The sequence below is a fragment of the Lucilia sericata genome, unplaced genomic scaffold (assembly GCF_015586225.1).
Source record: "Lucilia sericata isolate MDLA Ls3-8-SP2 unplaced genomic scaffold, ASM1558622v1 Contig001904F_arrow, whole genome shotgun sequence".
Taxonomy (NCBI): domain Eukaryota; kingdom Metazoa; phylum Arthropoda; class Insecta; order Diptera; family Calliphoridae; genus Lucilia; species Lucilia sericata.
In genome coordinates this window covers 47,417-66,610 of record NW_023995787.1, presented here as the reverse complement: position 1 = coordinate 66,610, position 19,194 = coordinate 47,417, and positions in this window count along the sequence as shown.

Below are 19,194 nucleotides of genomic sequence, written 5' to 3'. Positions count from 1 at the left end.
CTTTGTATGGGTCAAATGAGGTCTGATCATTACGAAAATTAGTAGTATCCTTTAGACTTATACAAAACTAAGATTTGCCGAGATTTTGCAACATTTAACATAATTATATGCTCAAAAGCCCTATTCGGGGGGTACGGTTGTATGGGGGCTAGGCGAAATAATGGAACGAATTTAACCATTTTCAATAGGCTTCTTCCTTGAGCCAAATTTCATTAAATTATGTTGAAAAATTGTGACACACAGACGGACTGACAGACAGATAGACGGACAGACAGCCAGACAGACGGACAGACGGACGGACGGACGGATATAGCTTATTCGATATAGAAAGTAATTCTGAGCTGATTGTTATACTTTAAGGCGTATGTTGGACTAATATTTTTGGGTGTTACAAACATCAGCACAAACGCATAATACCCCCTACTATAGTGGTGTAATGTATAATAATGCTACGGTTCAAATTTAACTACAAAACATAATGACGTATGTAACTTCCTTTACTAATAGTTTCCCAAAATAAAAATATGTATCTCAAAATATCAAAATATGCTTGATAAAGGTCAAAGGTGCCAAAAAAACCCACAGAACTAAGATTTTACAGTTTTAAATTGCCATAAATATTTTTATGGAATCTAATAGTTTCTCTTTGTTCACTATACTCCATAAATAATATTTTTATCCTAAAAAGCAATCAAATCAATTAGTAAAGGATTATTGTTGCTATCAAAATGTACATTTCATATGTAAATCGCTATTTCATTGACAAAAACTAACACAATAATAGGAAATTGCGTGTTTGACTTCTAAAAGGGTTTATACTTATTTTTAACAAAAATAATATTTGAAATGTTAAATATGTATGTATGTTTGTATGAGTGTAGTAGTATAGTTTTATTTGTTTTCATTTGTTTCATTGTTATTTGTGTAACAATTTTGCACAAAACTACGTGTATATAAATAATTAATTTTTTAAAAAAAAATATCCTTATTATTTCCCTATTGTTGTTGTGAATGAATGAGTACTAACACACACATACTATTACTCTCCCACTCACCTTTTATAATGGCATGAATACACGAACTGAGTATAATATAGAAAAAAAAAGGACTTCGTCGTCTTTATGGAAAAATATTGAAAATTGTGTGTGTTTTTTTTTTTCTTCAAATAAAATAAAATTGAACAAAGAACACGTTTTCAGATTAATTTAAACGATAATTTTGCACGATTTGCGTTTATTTAACTTTACGAACCACAACGAATTTATTTAATTTTAATTTATTTTTTATTTTCTTTGCTTCAGCTGTAGATTGTAGGTATTTTCTCTTAAATGCTGTAAGAAACACTCAAGGCAGCAGAACAAAATTTATTGAATTTGTACCAAGAAGGAAGGAAAAATAAAGAAATAAAAAGAAAGAAAAAAAAAATCGAACAAAAAAGACAAAGACGTGACTGTGAACGTTTACGAAGGCGACAACGGCATCGAACATGCTGATGATGATGTAGTTATTGTTGTTGTTTTAGATAACAATAACAACAGCAACGTCAACCTTATGAAATCGATACAATTGGCAAACAGAAAAGCAGAACATATATTTAAATAAACGAACCACGAATGAAAAACCCCACAAAAAAGCACACTGAGAAAAAAATTGTATAAAAGAAAGAAAAATGTATTGATATGTTTAGTGTAAATATGTATGTATGTGTGTTGGTATTTTTTTCGTTATTTGTTTTTGTATTGTAGTACTATTACAAGTTTCTTTTGATTTTCTTCTCTAATTTCTTCAAGTAGTTTTCTTTTTTTTGTTGAGTGTAAGTTGTTGTTGTTATTTTTCTAATACATTTCTATGTATTTGATTTGTAGGGGTTTGTGTAAGCGAGTGTGTGTGTGCGTGTAAGAAAAAGAGGAAGTAGTGGTTACAAAAAAGAAAAATATATCATGGGTTCTTCTTTATTCGTTTTTAATTGTAAATTCTCTATTTTTTATAAGATAAAAAATGTGTATGTATATGTTTTAAAGAGAGAGAGAGAGAGAGTGAGAGCAAGAGTGGTAGAGAGAGTAAATAACACAGATTTAAAAGAGCTAAAAGGAGAGAGGATTTTATGTTGGCTAAATGTGTTCTATTAAGAGTGAGAGTAAAGCCAAAAAAAGCTTTATACATTTCAAGTGTTTATGTTAAGATTTATTAAAAAAAAAAAAATGATTTTTTTTTGCCCAAGTACATATGTACATATGTCTGTGTGTATGTGTGTTTCTACAGATATTGGTAATTTTTCTTAAAATGGATGACTCTTCCTTTCAAAAGAAAAACTTAAGTAAAATTTAACAATAAAATCATATACAGGATAGATACCCATATATAATTTTCTTAAACTTCTTTCTTCTATTAATACAAATAATTTATTTTAATTTAAAAATTTTTCAACAAATTTTAAGTTTATTAATAAATTAAAATTTTAAGTATTCTTACTACTTTTTTCAACTTTTATTTGTTCTAATTGAAGGATTTTTTTTATAACTTTTTGTATTATATAGTTAGTTATATCATTGCTAAATGTATAGCAATTTGTAGAAAAGATGAAAAAATCAATATATTTATTTTAAAAGTTAAAGATTTTATTGCTTTTTGTTGTTAATTTCAAAATTCACTTGCTTTAAGTTTAAGCCAAATAATTACTTATACGTAGTTTTTTTTTTAATTCATTTATTTTCATTTGGTCTTCAAGTATTATTTAACCAAAAAAAATGCCAGAATTCCTTTGCTTTTGTATGGCCCCGTTTTGATTTTTTTCTGGTATTCGTTAGCATGTATCCCCCGAATATAGAAAAATGTAGCCTTTTTGCTATGCTGATACACAATTTTTTCTTTTACTACCAAATTCTCACTCTTGTTTTTTACTTCCACAATTTCTTTTTTTTATATTTAACTTATTAGTTTAATTTGTTTAATTTTTTTTTTAATATTTTTTATTAAATTTTAGTTATATTTTTATTAATAAAAATTTATTAACACTTTTCACCCATATCTAATCACCTTTTTTTTAACAGTTAAGTGCAGCAAAAATTTTTATTTAGTTTCTTATATTAAACGTTCACGGTCGATGTTCATAAGCGTTTGTAGGTAATATAGCCAATGATAGTCCTACTGAAAAAAAGCTTCAAATATTCCTTTTTTGCAAATCGTATCTAAGGCGCATGTGTGTGAAAAAATATAATGAAATCGATTTATTTCTTCTAACTAAAAGCTTTTCTTTTTAAACAGGGTTGTATTTGATTTGAAAATAATGTTAACTTAAAAACAAAAGCCAAGAAATGTTAAAAACATTTCATTTAATAAATCATTTAACAATAATATTTTATTAACTTCTTATTTATTAAATAATTTTAAATTTATTTTTTTACTATTGGCCACCCTATTTACTATCTGTTTTGTGACATTCCTTGACATTTTCATTTAAGTTAAAATATCCTGTTTGTCTTTAACTCACATGTGCTTTACATTTTATAATACTCTCTCATTAATACATTAAGTAATCCTTGATAATAAACTCTCTGCTTTTCCTTTATTAAATCTCTTTCTCATTTTGTAGTCTTAACATAAATTTTTATTTGTTTTATTTATTACAACTTTCGTTAAAAGCATTTTGCTTATCTTTAAAAAAAGCTTTGAAAAAGTTAGAGAGCCATTAATTTCTTAATATTCTATTAAAGCTTATAGCATGTTATCAAAGTATAAGCATATGTTAAAAAGTTTTCTGTAAACATATTTTATTTAAGAGCTTTTAGAAGTTTAGCTAAACTAGAAGTTTTCGAATTTCTGGTTAGCCTTTGAAGCTTTTTGTTAAGTTTTAAAGGTTTCTGTCTATACTAAAAGCTGCAAATAATTGTAGTACTTTTTAATGTTTTCAATAGAGGGCAGATATAAGGCGTTTTGTAAAAAGTTATTTTATCAGCAAATTTTTTGGTTTCTTTGCTGAATTTAGTTAGTTAGTTAGACAGTTAGATAGTTAGTTAGTTAGTGAGTTAGTTAGTTAGTTAGTTAGTTAGTTAGGTAGTTAGTTAGTTAGTTAGTTTAGTTAGTTAGTTAGTTTTTTAGTTCGTTAGTTAGTTAGTTGTTAGTTAGTTATTAGTTAGTAGTTAGTTCGTTTCTTCAGTTTTTCGTTAGTTAGTTAGTTAGTTCGTTCGTTAGTTAGTTCGTTATTCTTTGTTAGTTCGTTTCGTTCGTTCGTTCGTTCGTTCGTTCGTTCGTTCGTTTCGTTCGTTCGTTAGTTCGTTCGTTCGTTCGTTCGTTTCGTTCGTTTCGTTCGTTAGTTCGTTCGTTCGTTCGTTCGTTCTTCGTTCTTTGTTCGTTCGTTCGTTCGTTTAGTTCGTTCGTTCTTTCGTTCGTTCGTTCGTTCGTTCGTTCGTTCGTTCGTTCGTTCTCGTTACGTTCGTTCGTTCGTTCGTTCGTTCGTTCGTTCGTTCGTTCGTTCGTTCGTTCGTTCGTTCGTTCGGTCGTTCGTTCGTTCGTTCGTTCGTTCGTTCGTTCGTTCGTTTCGTTCGTTCGTTCGTTCGTTCGTTCGTTCGTTCGTCGTTCGTTCGTTCGTTCGTTCGTTTCTTTCGTTCGTTCGTTCTTTCGTTCGTTCGTTTCGTTCGTTCGTTCGTTCGTTATTCGTTCGTTCGTGCGTTCGTTTCGTTCGTCGTTCGTTCGTTCGTTCGTCGTTCGTTCGTTCGTTCGTGCGTTCGTTCGTTCGTTTCGTTCGTTTCGTTCGTTCGTTCGTTCGTTCGTTCGTTCGTTCGTTCGTTCGTTCGTTCGTTCGTTCGTTCGTTTCGTTCGTTCGTTCGTTCGTTCTTTCGTTCGTTAGTTCGTTCGTTCTTCGTTCGTTCGTTCGTTCGTTCGTTCGTTCGTTCGTTCGTTCGTTCGTTCGTTCGTTCGTTCGTTCGTTCGTTTTCGTTTTCGTTCGTTCGTTCGTTTCGTTGTTCGTTCTTTCGTTCGTTCGTGTTCGTTCGTTCGTTCTTCGTTCGTTCGTTTCGTTCGTTCGTTCGTTTCGTTCGTTTCGTTCGTTCGTTCGTTCGTTCTTTCGTTTCGTTCGTTCGTTCGTTTCGTTCGTTCGTTCTTCGTTCGTTCGTTCGTTTCGTTTCGTTCGTTCGTTCGTTCGTTCGTTCTTCGTTCGTTCGTTCGTTTTCGTTCGTTCGTTCGTTCGTTCGTTTTCGTTCGTTCGTTCGTTCGTTCGTTCGTTCTTTTCGTTCGTTCGTTTCGTTCGTTCGTTCGTTCGTTCGTTCGTTCGTTCGTTCGTTCGTTCGTTCGTTCGTTTCGTTCGTTCGTTCGTTCGTTCGTTCGTTCGTTCGTTCGTTCGTTCGTTCGTTCGTTCGTTCGTTCGTTTCGTTGTCGTTCGTTCGTTTCGTTCGTTCGTTCGTTCGTTCGTTCGTTCGTTCGTTCGTTCGTCGTTCGTTTCGTTCGTTTCGTTCGTTCGTTCGTTCGTCGTTCGTTCGTTCGTTGTTTCGTTCGTTCGTTCGTTCGTTCGTTCGTTCGTTCGTTCGTTCGTTCGTTCGTTCGTTCGTTAGTTAGCTACTCGCCGCGTACAAGAGAGGGCGAAGGTACTTATCGTTGGCATTAGGATATCAATCTCTATTGATTCACTGGAGCACAGTCGCAACGTGGAGTGTATTTTACCGATCTATCGATACTACAATCGAATGGTTCCTTTCAAATTAGGGAACTTGTTCCCGAAACCCCTATATTTTAACGCAGCACACGACTCTCATCAATTACATACCCATTTGTGGTCGATTGGCCAGTGGACCACAACATATTACAGGGAAAATTCATTCTTCAACCGTACTCTTCGTATGTAGAACAAATTTCCTGCAGAAGTATTCCCCGCCACTTTCGATGTGAATTAAATCAAATGTCCACAAACATATTTCATCCATCCCACAACATATTTTCATAGTTCCAGCGCAATGCACTGCATGAGTAGGGGTCATCCCCTTAGTGCTGGTCCAAGAAAAAAAATATCATAGGCATATAAACACTTAGGCAGAGTAGTGATTCTACGTACAATTCTTTTGGGACTATGTAATGGGACCAATGTTAGTCGGCTTCCAAAAACGTTAAACTAATTTAAAATCAAATCTTTTATCGAAAGCTTAATTCCTATGCACAGAATGAACCAGTATGAATGCATAGTCGGCACTGCGACCTATATGTGGATCTTTTGTGCAGCAGGTTGGTTCATCATACAAGTTTTAGTTCACGCATGAAGATTACTGGTTTAGTAGATCAGAGGTTGAAGATGTTTTTCGGGGTTAGTAAGGCAGCACCTAAGATCCTAGCTCTGCAAGAGCTTTTGGGATTTTCCCTTTGAAAGTCTGAGCCCTGGTATTGCGAGGAAAAATTCATATTTCACCCCAATAGTCACACTTAGCCTTGGCGTATCCTCGGGGAATGCCAAAAAAGGGCTCAGGGCCGATTAGTTGGCGACGAGCGCCCCTGTTTGCTAGGCAGCCTGCCCTTTCATTGCCAGAGTGACCCTCATGGACAGGTACCCAACACAAAGTCAGTTTGTTATGTTTACCTACCTCATTGAGTGAAGTCAAGAAGTCCATAACAACATGAGACCTTACTTCGTATGATAATAAGGCCTTTAGTGATTCTTAATCCCTTGGTTATTCTCCTAACGCACTCCCTAGCACAAATAAACATGCATATATTTCTGCTTGAAAGATTGAAGAATAGTGTCCAAGGGGGATAGCCTTTTGGAAGTTTGGGCCACAGCTCCCATGTCGCCAATGCGTATCTAAAAAGATGGATCATTTTTTTTAATAAGAAAGCATTTAAGTTGTTTTTAACCTTAACTCCGAAATATTTTAAAGGGAGGAGGGATATACGTTTACATTATAGTTATTTATGCAGAATTACATCGTGGCACTAGTGTTTATATGGGAATTTTGACCTACAAGTATTTTCTAGGGGAAGTGTGTTAGCAACCCGCATCACCTGAAATTCAAATTGCTAACGAATCGCTAATTGAACAGCCTCTAATAAGAATGTAATTACAATGATTGATTTATTGTACAAAATGGAACCCATTCTTCTAAATGGTTATCCCTACGGATCAATATTATTGACACACAGAGAGAGGGAGAGAGAGGATTCTGAAACAAAGAAAGAAGCAAAAAAATCAATATATTTTTGGCCAAAATACATAAACACACACATAATTTAAATTGTACATTCAACATTATTATATTTTTCTATTGCTCTTAATTCGAGTTTCTTATATACTTACTTAAAACTTCCCATTCCTTTAACTACATTACATACAGGCCATTTAATCTAATCAAACAAACAAAAAAACTGCTTATATAAACCAAAAAATATAGTAATTCTACTGAAATGACTTATAAACCAATATTCAATAAACGTTTTACATTTATTAACTTAATTCGATAGAAACTAAAAGAAAGAATGAAAGAATACTTATACAAAAGAAACAAAAAAAGGATAGAAAACAAAATGGTAACAAATCTAGTTTCTATGTTAATTAACATAAATCCCTAAATCCATTTTCTTTTACAGCATAAAATTTTCCAAATTATATTCCACATGTTGTGTGCTTAAATAAAATGTCACCTACTTATTATTACCTTCTTACAACCAATACAATGTCATCGATAATTGAATTTAAGAAAATCGACCACAAGCAAAAAAATAAAAAAAAAAACAAAATCCGAAATAAAATGATAAAAAGGACCAACCAGCCAGTTATAGATAGACAGACAAACAGTTTGAGGAGTAGAAAAGGGACACCAAAAGACGATATGTCTTAAAATGTTGAACAAAAAATGAACCAAATTCCAAATGATATTTCCGGAGAAAAGGAATTCATACAACCGCACACACTCACACACATCTACATACGTTCACATACTCAAAACAGTTAAGGGATTCTCTTTGCTATGTCAGTTTTTTGTCCTCTTACTAAACCGACCTGAATTAATGTATTAGAGACCTAAATATAACACATGCTGGGACCACGTGTGTATATGTGGGTGTATGTGGGGCATTGACTATGTTGGAATATTTGTGTGTGTGTGGCTTTCGTTGTGCATGTGTTCATTATTGTGGACAAAAAGACAACCAACCTTCTTTTTCTTGGCTTGGCTTTTATAGAGATGATGACAAAAATAAGCAGCCACGAACAAAAAACAACAGAGTGGCAGCAAATCAAACTAAATGAAAAGAATAAAAATAAAAACGATACAGAATAGTAGTCATCAGACATTCTGTGTTTTAGTCACGTATTAAAGTATTTTGTTTTTATTTTCTTCACAAATGCTTAAGTGTATAAATGAAAGAGTGCGTGTGTATATCTATGTATAGAACAATATAAATTCAAAATTACCAGAGGCTTTGATTTCTTTCATTATTCTTGTGTCGGGTTTTGTGTATTATTCTTGGTTTAAAGACATATTTTTCCCATTTTGGATCTATATAAATATACGAGCTTGATCGCAAAAGTTGCTTTAGTGGGACTTTTAAAAGCGATCACAAATATCTTTCCTTTTGGCCCCAGAGCCTTTAGTTTGGCCAGAAAATGGACTTTTATGTTTTCACTAAAAAATCAAGTTTTGGTGGGAAATAAAAGTGATCACAGATTTCCTTCCTTTTGGCGCTAGCGCCTTTCGTTTGGCCAGAAAATGGACTTTTATGTTTTCAATAAAAAATCAAGTTCTGGTGAGAAATAAAAGTGATCACAGATTTCCTTTTTTTTGGCCCTAGCGCCTTTAGTTAAGCCAGAAAATGGCCTTTCATGTGAGAAATAAAAATGATCACAGATTTCCTTTCTTTTGGTACTAGCGCCTTTAGTTTAGCCAAAAAATGGACTTTTATGTTTTCACTAAAAAATCAAGTTTTGGTGAGAAATAAAAGTGATCACAGATTTCCATTCTTTTGCCCCTATCGCCTTTAGTTTAGCCAGAAAATGGACTTTTATGTGAGAAAAAAAGTGATCACAGATTTCCTTCCTTTTGGCCCTAGCGCCTTAAGTTGGGCCAGAAAATGGACTTTTAAGTTTTCACTAAAAAATCAAGTTTTGGTGAGAAATAAAAGTGATCACAGATTTCCTTCCCTTTGGCCCTAGCGCCTTTAGTTTGGCCAGAAAATGGACTTTTATGTGAGAAAAAAGTGATCACAGATTTCCTTTCGTTTGGCCCTAGCTCCTTTAGTTTGGCCAGAAAATGGACTTTAATATTTTCACTAAAAAACCAAGTTTTGGTGAGAAATAAAAGTGATCACAGAACTCCTTCCTTTTAGCCCTAGCGCCTTTAGTTTGGCCAGAAAATGGACTTTTATGTTTTTACTAAAAAATCGAGTTTTGGTGGGAAATAAAAGTGATCACAGATTTCCTTTCTTTTGGCCCTAGCGCCTTTAGTTTAGCCAGAAAATGGAAGTTTATGTTTTCACAAAAAAATTCAGATTTGGTGAGAAATAAAAGTGATCACAGATTTCCTTTATTTTGGCCCTAGCGCCTTCAGTTTGGCCAGAAAATGGACTTTTATGTTTTCACTAAAAAATCAAGTTTTAGTGAGAAATAAAAGTGATCACAGATTTCCTTTCTTTTGGCCCTAGCGCCTTTAGTTTGGCCAGAAAATGGACTTTTATGTTTTCACTAAAAAATCCAGATTTGGTGAAAAATAAAAGTGATCACATATTTCCTTTCTTTTGGCCCTTGCGCCTTTAGTTTAGCCAGAAAATGGACTTTTATATATTCACAAAAAAATCAAGTTTTGGTGAGAAATAAAAGTGATCACAGATTTCCTTTCTTTTGGCCCTAGCGCCTTTAGTTTGGCCAGAAAATGGACTTTTATGTTTTTACAAAAAAATCAAGTTTTGGTCAGAAATAAAAGTGATCACAGATTTCCTTTCTTTTGGCCCTAGCGCCTTTAGTTTGGCCAGAAAATGGACTTTGTGTTTTCACAAAAAAAAAAAAATCAAGTTTTGGTGGGAAATAAAAGTGATCACAGATTTCCTTTCTTTTGGCCCTAGCGCCTTTAGTTTGGCCAGAAAATGAACTTTTATGTTTTTACAAAAAAATCAAGTTTTGCTGAGAAATAAAAGTGATCACAGATTTCCTTTCTTTTGGCCCTAGCGCCTTTAGTTTGGCCAGAAATGGACTTTTATGTTTTCACTAAAAAATCCAGATTTGGTGAAAAATAAAAGTGATCACAGATTTCCTTTCTTTTGGCCCTAGCGCCTTTAGTTTAGCCAGAAAATGGACTTTTATGTTTTCACTAAAAAATCAAGTTTTGCTGAGAAATAAAAGTGATCACAGATTTCCTTTCTTTTGGCCCTAGCGCCTTTAGTTTGGCCAGAAAATGGACTTTTATGTTTTTACAAAAAAATCAAGTTTTGGTCAGAAATAAAAGTGATCACAGATTTCCTTTCTTTTGGCCCTAGCGCCTTTAGTTTGGCCAGAAAATGGACTTTTGTGTTTTCACAAAAAAAAATCAAGTTTTGGTGGGAAATAAAAGTGATCACAGATTTCCTTTCTTTTGGCCCTAGCGCCTTTAGTTTGGCCAGAAAATGGACTTTTATGTTTTTACAAAAAAATCAAATTTTGCTGAGAAATAAAAGTGATCACAGATTTCCTTTCTTTTGGCCCTAGCGCCTTTAGTTTGGCCAGAAAATGGACTTTTATGTTTTTACAAAAAAATCAAGTTTTGGTCAGAAATAAAAGTGATCACAGATTTCCTTTCTTTTGGCCCTAGCGCCTTTAGTTTGGCCAGAAAATGGACTTTTGTGTTTTCACAAAAAAAAATCAAGTTTTGGTGGGAAATAAAAGTTATCACAGATTTCCTTTCTTTTGGCCCTAGCGCCTTTAGTTTGGCCAGAAAATGGACTTTTATGTTTTCACTAAAAAATGAATTTTTTTTTGGTAAATAAAAGTGATCACAGATTTCCTTTCTTTTGGCCCTAGCGCCTTTAGTTTGGCCAGAAAATGGACTTTTATGTTTTTACAAAAAAATCAAGTTTTGCTGAGAAATAAAAGTGATCACAGATTTCCTTTCTTTTGGCCCTAGCGCCTTTAGTTTGGCCAGAAAATGGACTTTTGTGTTTTCACAAAAAAAATCAAGTTTTGGTGGGAAATAAAAGTGATCACAGATTTCCTTTCTTTTGGCCCTAGCGCCTTTAGTTTGGCCAGAAAATGGACTTTTATGTTTTCACTAAAAAAATCAAGTTTTGGTGAGAAATAAAAATTATCACAGATTTCCTTTCTTTTGGTACTAGCGCCTTTAGTTTAGCCAAAAAATGGACTTTTATGTTTTCACTAAAAATCAAGTTTTGGTGAGAAATAAAAGTGATCACAGATTTCCATTCTTTTGCCCCTATCGCCTTTAGTTTAGCCAGAAAATGGACTTTTATGTGAGAAAAAAGTGATCACAGATTTCCTTCCTTTTGGCCCTAGCGCCTTAAGTTGGGCCAGAAAATGGACTTTTAAGTTTTCACTAAAAAATCAAGTTTTGGTGAGAAATAAAAGTGATCACAGATTTCCTTCCCTTTGGCCCTAGCGCCTTTAGTTTGGCCAGAAAATGGACTTTTATGTGAGAAAAAAGTGATCACAGATTTCCTTTCGTTTGGCCCTAGCTCCTTTAGTTTGGCCAGAAAATGGACTTTAATATTTTCACTAAAAAACCAAGTTTTGGTGAGAAATAAAAGTGATCACAGAACTCCTTCCTTTTAGCCCTAGCGCCTTTAGTTTGGCCAGAAAATGGACTTTTATGTTTTTACTAAAAAATCGAGTTTTGGTGGGAAATAAAAGTGATCACAGATTTCCTTTCTTTTGGCCCTAGCGCCTTTAGTTTAGCCAGAAAATGGAAGTTTATGTTTTCACAAAAAAATTCAGATTTGGTGAGAAATAAAAGTGATCACAGATTTCCTTTATTTTGGCCCTAGCGCCTTCAGTTTGGCCAGAAAATGGACTTTTATGTTTTCACTAAAAAATCAAGTTTTAGTGAGAAATAAAAGTGATCACAGATTTCCTTTCTTTTGGCCCTAGCGCCTTTAGTTTGGCCAGAAAATGGACTTTTATGTTTTCACTAAAAAATCCAGATTTGGTGAAAAATAAAAGTGATCACATATTTCCTTTCTTTTGGCCCTTGCGCCTTTAGTTTAGCCAGAAAATGGACTTTTATATATTCACAAAAAAATCAAGTTTTGGTGAGAAATAAAAGTGATCACAGATTTCCTTTCTTTTGGCCCTAGCGCCTTTAGTTTGGCCAGAAAATGGACTTTTATGTTTTTACAAAAAAATCAAGTTTTGGTCAGAAATAAAAGTGATCACAGATTTCCTTTCTTTTGGCCCTAGCGCCTTTAGTTTGGCCAGAAAATGGACTTTTGTGTTTTCACAAAAAAAAAATCAAGTTTTGGTGGGAAATAAAAGTGATCACAGATTTCCTTTCTTTTGGCCCTAGCGCCTTTAGTTTGGCCAGAAAATGAACTTTTATGTTTTTACAAAAAATCAAGTTTTGCTGAGAAATAAAAGTGATCACAGATTTCCTTTCTTTTGGCCCTAGCGCCTTTAGTTTGGCCAGAAAATGGACTTTTATGTTTTCACTAAAAAATCCAGATTTGGTGAAAAATAAAAGTGATCACAGATTTCCTTTCTTTTGGCCCTAGCGCCTTTAGTTTAGCCAGAAAATGGACTTTTATGTTTTCACTAACAAATCAAGTTTTGCTGAGAAATAAAAGTGATCACAGATTTCCTTTCTTTTGGCCCTAGCGCCTTTAGTTTGGCCAGAAAATGGACTTTTATGTTTTTACAAAAAAATCAAGTTTTGGTCAGAAATAAAAGTGATCACAGATTTCCTTTCTTTTGGCCCTAGCGCCTTTAGTTTGGCCAGAAAATGGACTTTTGTGTTTTCACAAAAAAAATCAAGTTTTGGTGGGAAATAAAAGTGATCACAGATTTCCTTTCTTTTGGCCCTAGCGCCTTTAGTTTGGCCAGAAAATGGACTTTTATGTTTTTACAAAAAAATCAAATTTTGCTGAGAAATAAAAGTGATCACAGATTTCCTTTCTTTTGGCCCTAGCGCCTTTAGTTTGGCCAGAAAATGGACTTTTATGTTTTACAAAAAAATCAAGTTTTGGTCAGAAATAAAAGTGATCACAGATTTCCTTTCTTTTGGCCCTAGCGCCTTTAGTTTGGCCAGAAAATGGACTTTTGTGTTTTCACAAAAAAAATCAAGTTTTGGTGGGAAATAAAAGTTATCACAGATTTCCTTTCTTTTGGCCCTAGCGCCTTTAGTTTGGCCAGAAAATGGACTTTTATGTTTTCACTAAAAAATCAAGTTTTGCTGAGAAATAAAAGTGATCACAGATTTCCTTTCTTTTGGCCCTAGCGCCTTTAGTTTAGCCAGAAAATGGACTTTTATGTTTTCACTAAAAAATCAAGTTTTGGGTGAAAAATAAAAGTGATCACAGATTTCCTTTCTTTTGGCCCTAGCGCCTTTAGTTTAGCCAGAAAATGGACTTTTATGTTTTCACTAAAAAATCAAGTTTTGGTGAAAATAAAAGTGATCACAGATTTCCTTTCTTTTGGCCCTAGCGCCTTTAGTTTGGCCAGAAAATGGACTTTTATGTTTTACAAAAAAATCAAGTTTTGCTGAGAAATAAAAGTGATCACAGATTTCCTTTCTTTTGGCCCTAGCGCCTTTAGTTTGGCCAGAAAATGGACTTTTGTGTTTTCACAAAAAAAAATCAAGTTTTGGTGAAAAATAAAAGTGATCACAGATTTCCTTTCTTTTGGCCCTAGCGCCTTTAGTTTGGCCAGAAAATGGACTTTTATGTTTTCACTAAAAAATCAAGTTTTGCTGAGAAATAAAAGTGATCACAGATTTCCTTTCTTTTGGCCCTAGCGCCTTTAGTTTAGCCAGAAAATGGACTTTTATGTTTTCACTAAAAAATCAAGTTTTGGTGAAAAATAAAAGTGATCACAGATTTCCTTTCTTTTGGCCCTAGCGCCTTTAGTTTGGCCAGAAAATGGACTTTTATGTTTTCACTAAAAAATCAAGTTTTGGTGAGAAATAAAAGTGATCACAGATTTCCTTTCTTTTGGCCCTAGCGCCTTTAGTTTGGCCAAAAATTGGACTTTTATGTTTTCACTAAAAAATCAAGGTTTGGTGAGAAATAAAAGTGATCACAGATTTCCTTTCTTTTGGACCTAGCGCCTTTAGTTTGGCCAGAAAATGGACTTTTATGTTTTCACTAAAAAATCAAGTTTTGGTGCAAAATAAAAGTGATCACAGATTTCCTTTCTTTTGGCCCTAGCGCCTTTAGTTTAGCCAGAAAATGGACTTTTATGTTTTTATTAAAAAATCCAAATTTGGTGAGAAATAAAAGTGATCACAGATTTCCTTTCTTTTGGCCCTAGCGCCTTTAGTTTAGCCAGAAAATGGACTTTTATGTTTTCACTAAAAAATCAAGTTTTGCTGAGAAATAAAAGTGATCACAGATTTCCTTTCTTTTGGCCCTAGCGCCTTTAGTTTGGCCAGAAAATGGACTTTTATGTTTTTCCAAAAAAATCAAGTTTTGCTGAGAAATAAAAGTGATCACAGATTTCCTTTCTTTTGGCGCCTTTAGTTTGGCCACAAAATGGACTTTTGTGTTTTCACAAAAAAAATCAAGTTTTGTTGGGAAATAAAAGTGATCACAGATTTCCTTTCTTTTGGCCCTAGAACCTTTAGTTTGGCCAGAAAATGGACTTTTATGTTTTTACAAAAAAATCAAGTTTTGCTGAGAAATAAAAGTGATCACAGATTTCCTTTCTTTTGGCCCTAGCGCCTTTAGTTTGGCCAGAAAATGGACTTTTATGTTTTCACTAAAAAATCAAGTTTTGGTGGGAAATAAAAGTGATCACAGATTTCCTTTCTTTTGGCCCTAACGCCTTTAGTTTGGCCAGAAAATGGACTTTTATGTTTTCACTAAAAAATCAAGTTTTGGTGAAAAATAAAAGTGATCACAGATTTCCTTTCTTTTGGCCCTAGCGCCTTTAGTTTGGCCAAAAATTGGACTTTTATGTTTTCACTAAAAAATCAAGTTTTGGTGAAAAATAAAAGTGATCACAGATTTCCTTTATTTTGGCCCTAGCGCCTTTAGTTTAGCCAGAAAATGGACTTTTATGTTTTCACTAAAAAATGAAGTTTTGGTGGTAAATAAAAGTGATCACAGGTTTCCTTTCTTTTGGCCCTAGCGCCTTTAGTTTGGCCAGAAAATGGACTTTTATGTTTTTACAAAAAAATCAAGTTTTGCTGAGAAATAAAAGTGATCACAGATTTCCTTTCTTTTGGCCCTAGCGCCTTTAGTTTGGCCAGAAAATGGACTTTTATGTTTTCACTAAAAAATCAAGTTTTGGTGGGAAATAAAAGTGATCACAGATTTCCTTTCTTTTGGCCCTAGCGCCTTTAGTTTGGCCAGAAAATGGACTTTTATGTTTTCACTAAAAAATCAAGTTTTGGTGAAAAATAAAAGTGATCACAGATTTCCTTTCTTTTGGCCCTAGCGCCTTTAGTTTGGCCAAAAATTGGACTTTTATGTTTTCACTAAAAAATCAAGTTTTGGTGAAAAATAAAAGTGATCACAGATTTCCTTTCTTTTGGCCCTAGCGCCTTTAGTTTGGCCAGAAAATGGACTTTTATGTTTTCACTAAAAAATCAAGTTTTGGTGGGAAATAAAAGTGATCACAGATTTCCTTTCTTTTGGCCCTAGCGCCTTTAGTTAGTTAGTTAGTTAGTTAGTTTGAAAGGAGGATGTATATACATCAAATCCGAAGAAATACACCTAGGCCTCTATCGGGCCTGTTGTGCGCTCCTTAACCAGTGCCTCAGGTGGGAATCGAACCCACCACCTCCGGTCTACCAGTCTAGAACACTAACCACTAACCTACCGGAGGCCACCCCTAGCGCCTTTAGTTTGGCCAAAAATTGGACTTTTATGTTTTCACTAAAAAATCAAGTTTTGGTGAAAAATAAAAGTGATCACAGATTTCCTTTCTTTTGGCCCTAGTGCCTTTAGTTTGGCCAGAAAATGGACTTTTATGTTTTCACTAAAAAATCAAGGTTTGGTGAGAAATAAAAGTGATCACCGATTTCCTTTCTTTTGGCCCTAGAACCTTTAGTTTGGCCAGAAAATGGACTTTTATGTTTTCACTAAAAAAAAATCAAGTTTTGGTGAGAAATAAAAGTGATCACAGATTTCCTTTCTTTTGGCCCTAGCGCCTTTAGTTTGGCCAAAATTGGACTTTTATGTTTTCACTAAAAAAATCAAGGTTTGGTGAGAAATAAAAGTGATTTCCTTTCTTTTGGACCTAGCGCCTTTAGTTTGGCCAGAAAATGGACTTTTATGTTTTCACTAAAAAATCAAGTTTTGGTGCAAAATAAAAGTGATCACAGATTTCCTTTCTTTTGGCCCTAGCGCCTTTAGTTTGGCCAAAAATTGGACTTTTATGTTTTCACTAAAAAATCAAGTTTTGGTGAAAAATAAAAGTGATCACAGATTTCCTTTCTTTTGGCCCTAGCGCCTTTAGTTTAGCCAGAAAATGGACTTTTATGTTTTCACTAAAAAATCAAGTTTTGGTGGGAAATAAAAGTGATCACAGATTTCCTTTCTTTTGGCCCTAACGCCTTTAGTTTGGCCAGAAAATGGACTTTTATGTTTTCACTAAAAAATCAAGTTTTGGTGAAAAATAAAAGTGATCACAGATTTCCTTTCTTTTGGCCCTAGCGCCTTTAGTTTGGCCAAAAATTGGACTTTTATGTTTTCACTAAAAAATCAAGTTTTGCTGAGAAATAAAAGTGATCACAGATTTCCTTTCTTTTGGACCTAGCGCCTTTAGTTTAGCCAGAAAATGGACTTTTATGTTTTCACTAAAAAATCAAGTTTTGGTGAAAAATAAAAGTGATCACAGATTTCCTTTCTTTTGGCCCTAGCGCCTTTAGTTTGGCCAGAAAATGGACTTTTATGTTTTCACTAAAAAAAAAATCAAGTTTTGGTGAGAAATAAAAGTGATCACAGATTTCCTTTCTTTTAGCCCTAGCGCCTTTAGTTTGGCCAAAAATTGGACTTTTATGTTTTCACTAAAAAATCAAGTTTTGGTGAGAAATAAAAGTGATCACAGATTTCCTTTCTTTTGGACCTAGCGCCTTTAGTTTGGCCAGAAAATGGACTTTTATGTTTTCACTAAAAAATCAAGTTTTGGTGCAAAATAAAAGTGATCACAGATTTCCTTTCTTTTGGCCCTAGCGCCTTTAGTTTAGCCAGAAAATGGACTTTTATGTTTTTATTAAAAAATCCAAATTTGGTGAGAAATAAAAGTGATCACAGATTTCCTTTCTTTTGGCCCTAGCGCCTTTAGTTTGGCCAAAAATTGGACTTTTATGTTTTCACTAAAAAATCAAGTTTTGGTGAGAAATAAAAGTGATCACAGATTTCCTTTCTTTTGGACCTAGCGCCTTTAGTTTGGCCAGAAAATGGACTTTTATGTTTTCACTAAAAAATCAAGTTTTGGTGCAAAATAAAAGTGATCACAGATTTCCTTTCTTTTGGACCTAGCGCCTTTAGTTTGGCCAGAAAATGGACTTTTATGTTTTTACAAAAAAATCAAGTTTTGGTGGGAAATAAAAGTGATCACAGATTTCCTTTCTTTTGGACCTAGCGCCTTTAGTTTGGCCAGAAAATGGACTTTTGTGTTTTCACAAAAAAAAAATCAAGTTTTGGTGGGAAATAAAAGTGATCACAGATTTCCTTTCTTTTGGCCCTAGCGCCTTTAGTTTGGCCAGAAAATGGACTTTTGTGTTTTCACAAAAAAAAAATCAAGTTTTGCTGAGAAATAAAAGTGATCACAGATTTCCTTTCTTTTGGCCCTAGCGCCTTTAGTTTGGCCAGAAAATGGACTTTTGTGTTTTCACAAAAAAAAATCAAGTTTTGCTGAGAAATAAAATTGATCAAAGATTTCCTTTCTTTTGGCCCTAGCGCCTTTAGTTTAGCCAGAAAATCGACTTTTATGTTTTCACTAAAAAATCAAGTTTTGGTAGGAAATAAAAGTGATCACTGATTTCCTTTATTTTGGCCCTAGCGCCTTTAGTTTAGCCAGAAAATGGACTTTTATGTTTTTACTAAAAAATCAAGTTTTGGTGGGAAATAAAAGTGATCACAGATTTCCTTTCTTTTGGCTCTAGCGCGTTTAGTTTGGCCAGAAAATGGACTTTTATGTTTTCACTAAAAAGTCAAGTTTTGGTGGGAAATAAAAGTGATCACAGATTTCCTTTCTTTTGGCGCCTTTAGTTTGGCCAGAAAATAGACTTTAATGTTTTTACTAAAAAATCAAGTTTTGGTGGGAAATAAAAGTGATCACAGATTTCCTTTTTTTTTTGGCGCTAGGCCTTTAGTTTGGCCAGAAAATGGACTTTTATGTTTTCACTAAAAAATCCAGATTTGGTGAGAAATAAAATTGATCACAGATTTCCTTTCTTTTGGCCCTAGCGCGTTTAGTTTGACCAGAAAATGGACTTTTATGTTTTCACTAAAAAATCAAGTTTTGCTGAGAAATAAAAGTGATCACAGATTTCCTTTATTTTGGCCCTAGCGCCTTTAGTTTGGCCAGAAAATTGACTTTTATGTTTTTACTAAAAAATCAAGTTTTGGTGAGAAATAAAAGTGATTACAGATTTCCTTCCTTTTGGCCCTAGCGGACTTTTATGTTTTATGTTTTCACTAAAAAGTCAAGTTTTGGTGGGAAATAAAAGTGATCACAGATTTCCTTTCTTTTGGCCCTAGCGCCTTTAGTTTGGCCAGAAAATGGACTTTTATGTTTTTACTAAAAAGTCAAGTTTTGGTGGGAAGTAAAAGTGATCACAGATTTCCTTTTTTTTTGGCCCTAGCGCGTTTAGTTTGGCCAGAAAATGGACTTTTATGTTTTCACTAAAAAATCCAGATTTGGTGAGAAATAAAATTGATCACAGATTTCCTTTCTTTTGGCCCTAGCGCCTTTAGTTTAGCCAGAAAATGGACTTTTATGTTTTCACTAAAAAGTCAAGTTTTGGTGGGAAATAAAAGTGATCACAGATTTCCTTTTTATGTTTTTGCTAAAAAATTCAGATTTTGTGAGAGATAAAATTGATCACAGATTTCCTTTCTTTTGGCCCTAGCGCGTTT